The sequence below is a fragment of the Diceros bicornis genome, chromosome 13, assembly GCF_020826845.1.
Source record: "Diceros bicornis minor isolate mBicDic1 chromosome 13, mDicBic1.mat.cur, whole genome shotgun sequence".
Taxonomy (NCBI): domain Eukaryota; kingdom Metazoa; phylum Chordata; class Mammalia; order Perissodactyla; family Rhinocerotidae; genus Diceros; species Diceros bicornis.
Genome location: NC_080752.1, coordinates 4,980,785 through 4,986,624, shown reverse-complemented (window position 1 = coordinate 4,986,624; position 5,840 = coordinate 4,980,785). Strand labels below are relative to the sequence as shown.

Below are 5,840 nucleotides of genomic sequence, written 5' to 3'. Positions count from 1 at the left end.
TAGGGCTGTTCTGAGGGCACGTTCACAGAGCCTCACATATGGTAAAAGCTATGGAAGCACAAGTTATGCTTATTCAAGGTCAGAGACTATATTTTATTTGTTTTTGTATCTCTCAAATGCCTAACCCAATGCTGGCAAAAGAACGCGCTCCGTAAATGATTTTTAAAAAAACATCCCAGAGGTCTTTTTTTAAAAAAAGATTTTATTTTTTTTAGAGCAGTCTTAGATTTACAACAAAATTGGGAGGAAGGTACAGAGCTTTCCCGTATACCCCTGCCCCCACACACGCATTGCCTTCCCCGTTATCCACATGGCTCACCAGAATGGCATTTTTTTTTTTTTTTTTTTTTTACCAAGGATGAACCTACATTGACACATCATAATCACCAAAGTCCATAGTTTATCTTAGGGTTCACTTTTGGTGTTGAATATTCTATGAGTTTGGACAAACATATAATGACGTACGGCCATCATTACAATGTCACACAGAGTACCTTCACTGCCCTTCTTTTTTTTATACCTCTTATGCCATGAATTGATAGGAAATGGGTTCCAGCAGCTCAGGCTCCTTTCCATTGGTGCGTACAGGTGTGCTTCTCTCTGGGGAGGAGGCTGGCGCTTCCACTGAACCCTTCTTTTGCTGGTCATTTTCTTTCATGCATTTCAGGAATCCATCTTGGCTCTTAGCGTGCTTAATACACTCAATATGTACGTTAATTCTCTTGGCAAGATTCTTGCCCTTAACTTGTTTGTTTACAACAATGCCAGCAGTATGATGAGTAACGTGGACCCTTCCAGTTTTGCTGTGGTGGCATTTATGGGGCGTTCCTTTTTGAACAGTGCCCACTCCGTTGATGTCTACAACATCAGCTTCCTTGTAGATCTACGTGTAACAATTGCATGCAGGGAACAACACCACATTTTCTAAAAGGCCCAGAGAACAAATAGCAGATGTCTCTCCTCTTCTCTTTGTATTTATCATTTTGGGGAATTATTGGAAGATGTTTTCCTGATGGAAAGGCAATAAATGCTTTTGAGTGAGTGAATCGAAAAAAGTCATGGAAATAATATGAGAAAAAAAGACCAGAGTGTATATATTGAAATAGCTATTCAACTCTAAAGTAGTGACCTATTCCACAGATGCCACAATGTTTCCATTGCTCAAATCTGGGTTGGAAACAGTAATCAGAGAAAACTATTTTCATGGTGTTTCTTTTGCACTTTATTTGAACCCCAAATGGCACCCCAGCTTGGTCCTTGACTTCCCTCCCTTGAAGATTTGCCACTCCTGGGGCTCCTGAAGAAATGGTACAGGAACCAACAGCGACTCTGAAAATTTTCAAGCATCATTGAATACCCCAAGGTAGTACATTTGAAGGGGCAGCATTCATTGACGTATGTTCTGACCTGTTTATTTAAAAATCCATCGTGGTATTGACACATGCATCCTCAATTGTCCCAGCTCTTCTTTCTATCGTGATTTGGAAAAAGACTTGGCAGCAAGTCAGGATGTTGTGATCTTTCTGGAAATCGTCACCATCTTATCAACGCTCACCAGTGACTGCGCACTTCCTCTGTGCAGGCAAGTGTCAGTGTTTTCCATGGACTCGCTCACTTAACCCTCACAATATTTCCGTAAGCTGGGTAATCCCCACTTCAGAGATGAGCATATGGAGGCTCTGAGACATTATATGACCAATGTGGCTAGGAACTGGTAAAGCAAGGACCCCTGACTCTAGAGCACAGTAGGGACAGGTATGGTACCTCCTGGTGGGCCACAGGGGTCATACTGTCATATTGAAAAGGCTTGGCAAATGTGCCCTAGAAAAGCTCCACCACGACAGCCCGTTATTCCAGAAACACTTGCTGAGTGCCTGCACTATGTCAGGAAGCTGCAGGGAGGCAGGAAGGACAGATGTCTAACAGCTGGAGCTGGAGAAGTGGAAGGCTGCCCGGTGAGGCAGGGAGAGCTCCCTCTCCCTGAGCAGGGCCAAGGGTGGTCGGGGGCAGTTTTGTGTTAGCAAAAAGCTGAACTGGGTGACCCCAAAAGTTCCTTCCCATTCTTAGGAGCCTATGGGTCTATGTCTAACTTGTATCCAAGTGGCCCTTGAAGTTGTGCCATTTCTGCTCTAGAGAAGAGCAACGTCTAGAGAGGGGCATCCACAAGGGGGGGTTCCCCCACTTGAAACAAGGTCCTGTAGCAAACCTGCAGTCCCTCACCAGGACAAGTGGACAAGCAAAGTCAGAGGCAGAAGATCTACATGACTTTAGGAATGGCCCACTCCACTTGTCGGCAAGGAGGCTTTCTATGAATAGGGAAGGTTTTGGGCTAAACACACCTAAATTTGAATTCTAGCTCAGCCACTCCCTAACCACACTGGGTCTCAGTTTCGTCATATGTAAAATGAGGATAATAATTGTACCTCCTTTTTTGGGTTGTTTCAAGGGGTAAGTGAACAAAGCATTTAGCTCAGGACTGGCATACAGATAAACAAATGTTTATCAAAACAACCAGAATTGTCCAGATATTTTGTCCCAAGATGGTGTACTTGGCCTGCATGGAAATCCTTTGTGTGAGTAATAATACTAGATAACATTTATATAGCACTTACTAAGTGCTAGACTGTTGTAAGAGCTTTACATGGATTAACTAATTTAATCCCTACATCAACCTTATGAAGTGGGTATTACTATTATCTTCATTTTACAGATGAGAAAACCAAGGCACGGAAAGGTCTTTCCTGGAAATCTCTCAGGAGGTTCCATAGGGCTGCAGGCTGCTCAGCAAAGGGGTGGTTTGTGTTTGAGATGAGCGAACCCATTCTAAACATCTAGCAAAGCAGTCCTAATGGATCCCCCAACGTCTGGGAGACTACCTCACAGTAATGGGAGTACTTTTTTTGTGTGTGTGAGGAGATCGACCCTGTGCTAACATCTGCCAATCCTCCTCTTTTTGCTGAGGAAGACTGGCCCTGGGCTAACATCTGCGCCCATCTTCCTCTACTTTATATGGGACACCGCCACAGCATGGCTTGCCAAGCAGTGCATCGGTGCACACCTGGGATCCGAACCGGCAAACTCCGGGCTGCCACAGCGGAGTGCATGCACTTAAACTCTTGTGCCACTGGGCCGGCCCCATGGGAGTACGTTATTAAATTAAAAATTGAGAAGTCTTGTCCTTCAAAAGACACTGTTAAGACAATGGAAGAGAAGCAACAGACTGGGAGAAAACATTTGTAAATCACATATCTATAAAAGATTTAAATCCATATCATATAAACAACTCTCAAAGGCAATAATAAGAAAACAACTCAATTTTAAAAAATGAACAAAAGATTTGACTAGACACATCAACAAAGAAGATACATGGATGGCAAATAAGCACATAAAAAAATGCTTGATGTCAATTGTCATGGTTTTAATGCAAATTAAAACCACACTGAGATACCAGTTTATACTTACTAGAAGAGGTAAAATTAAAAAGACTGACTACACCAAGTGTTGACAAGGATGTGGAGCAACTGGAACTCTCATACACTGCTGGTTGGAACATAAATCAGTGCAGCCACTTTGGAAAACAGTTTGGCGATTTCTTAAAAAGTTAAATATCTATCTATCTTATGATCCCAACCATTGCTAGGTAAATACTCCTAGGAGTTTATCCAAGAGAAATGGAAGCACATGTCCATGGAAGACTTGTACATGAACGTTCATAGCAGCTTTATCTGTAACAGCCCATCAAGTAAATGGATAAAGAACTTTTGGTACATAAAATTATAGGAAGGGGCTGGCCCCGTGGCTTAGCGGTTAAGTGCACGTGCTCCGCTGCTGGCGGCCCGGGGTTCGGATCCCGGGCGCGCCCCAACGCACCGCTTCTCCGGCCATGCTGAGGCCGCGTCCCACATACAGCAACTAGCAGGATGTGCAACTACGACGTACAACTATCTACCGGGGCTTTGGGTAGAAAAAGGGGGAAAAAAAAGGAAGAGGATTGGCAATAGATGTTAGCTCGGGGCCAGTCTTCCTCAGAAAAAAAAAAATTATAGGAAATGCAAACAAATCCCTACTGATAGGAAGCAGATCAGTGGTTGCCTGGGGATGAGCAGAGACGGGCTTGGGGTGGGGGTGCAGATTCCAAAGGGGCCTGAGGAGACTTCAGGAGAAAGGGATATTTTTACCACCTGGAGTGTGGCAATGCTCTCACAGGTGTATACATTTGTCAAAACTTACCAAATTGTAGGCTTTAGAAATCTTCCCTTTTTATATGTCGATTATACCTCAATAAAACAGTAGAAAACGAAATTCAAGTGTGAAGAGTGAGGGGGGTTGGGAGCCATCAGAGGCCCTGAGTGGTTCAGCTCAGGCTCCCTCTAGGTTGCTGCCTATTAAAAAGTTATTTTTTAAAATTAACTCTCCAACAGAGGCCGGGCCCTGTACTAGGCACTTTGCCTTTGTTTTCTCAGGACCTGGGTAGAGCCTGAACAAGCAAGTGTCCCCCAACACGAGATGGGGGCACAAGGGGGGAGGGCTTGAGGAAATCCCTTCAAATCTCAACCCAGTTTTCTGCTTTCTGAATGTGTTGCCCTGACTCTTTTGGAAAGTGAGCTCTGTGGTGCTGTGCCCCTGAAACCTCCTTCTAACATGATGGCAGGGAGTTGAAGGGTCAATGTGATGCCATCCGTCGGCAGCGCCAGCCTCCCTGGCTCAGAGTGCTGCGAGGGAAAGGGAGTCTCGGGGACAGGGCCTGGTGTTTTCTCTGCTCCTGGCTGCATGTTCATCATTTTCAAGCTCCCCTGGGGACGTGGGGCTGTCTCATGCGTGTCCCAGCTTGTCTCCTGTGGGGGCAAGCTGGGCAGACAGGGCCAGGCTGAGACGACGCGTCTCTTCACAGTCTGGTGCTCTGGCCCTCCTCTCACCAACGCAAGTGAAGGTTTTTAGTCATGCTCAGAAATGGTTTGCAATGGAGATCAACCACTAGATCCCACTCTCCAGCTCCTTGGTGTTTGTGTTTGCGGGGAGGCCGGAGAGGATACAAACCCAAAGCAAATGTCACTTGGCTCCCTACCCCTTCCAGGAGGCAGATGTGGAAGTCCCTCCTCTCTTGCTCGGCAGTCTATAGAGAAGGACCCGCTGGCCAGATGGATAAAGGCAGCTCAGCAGGAACCGAGGTTGTGAGTCTCAGACTGGCACAGCTGACCGTGTAGACAACAGATGGAACTGGCCCGGGGAGCGGGAGGGAATGAGGGAGCGGGCGCAGTGCATGCAGGCGGGAGACCCAGAGTCCTTCAGCTCACCCTGGGCGCTGCCGACGCCTTTGGCCGGGTAACTCTTGGTTGTGAGGGGCTGTTCCACGCGTTGTGGGATTTTCAGCAGCCTCCCTGGCCTCCACGCAGCAGACGCCAGTCACACGCCCCCACCCCAGAGTCACGTCAATCAAAACTGTCTCATCTCCAGATGTTGCCAGATGTGCCCCAGGGGAGAAATCAGCCCGCTGAGAGCCACCGGACTAGCCACTTCGCATCTCAGTTGCATCGCCTGTGCATGGCCCCACTTGACGTCCCTGAGGGCAGGAGATTGGACTAGTCCTTCACTGTCTAGTAGCCACGAGTCACGTGTGGCCACCGAACACTTGATGTGGCTAGTGTGAACTGAGATGTGCTGTGTGTGTAAAACACAGACTGGGTTTTGACAACTTAGTATGAGAAAAATAATGTAAACTATCCCGTTAATTTTCATATTGCTTACATGTTGAAATGACAATATTTTTGGATATATTAGGCTAAATAAAATACATTATTAAAATTAATTTCACTAGTTCCTTTTTACTTTTTTAAATGTGG

The 5,840-nt window shown here is 46.0% G+C and overlaps 1 pseudogene; it reads right to left on the bottom strand.

Annotated features, from left to right (window-relative positions):
• Positions 1–377: 377 nt before the first annotated feature.
• LOC131413231 (large ribosomal subunit protein eL21-like) lies at positions 378–988 on the bottom strand (annotated as a pseudogene).
• Positions 989–5,840: the final 4,852 nt, after the last annotated feature.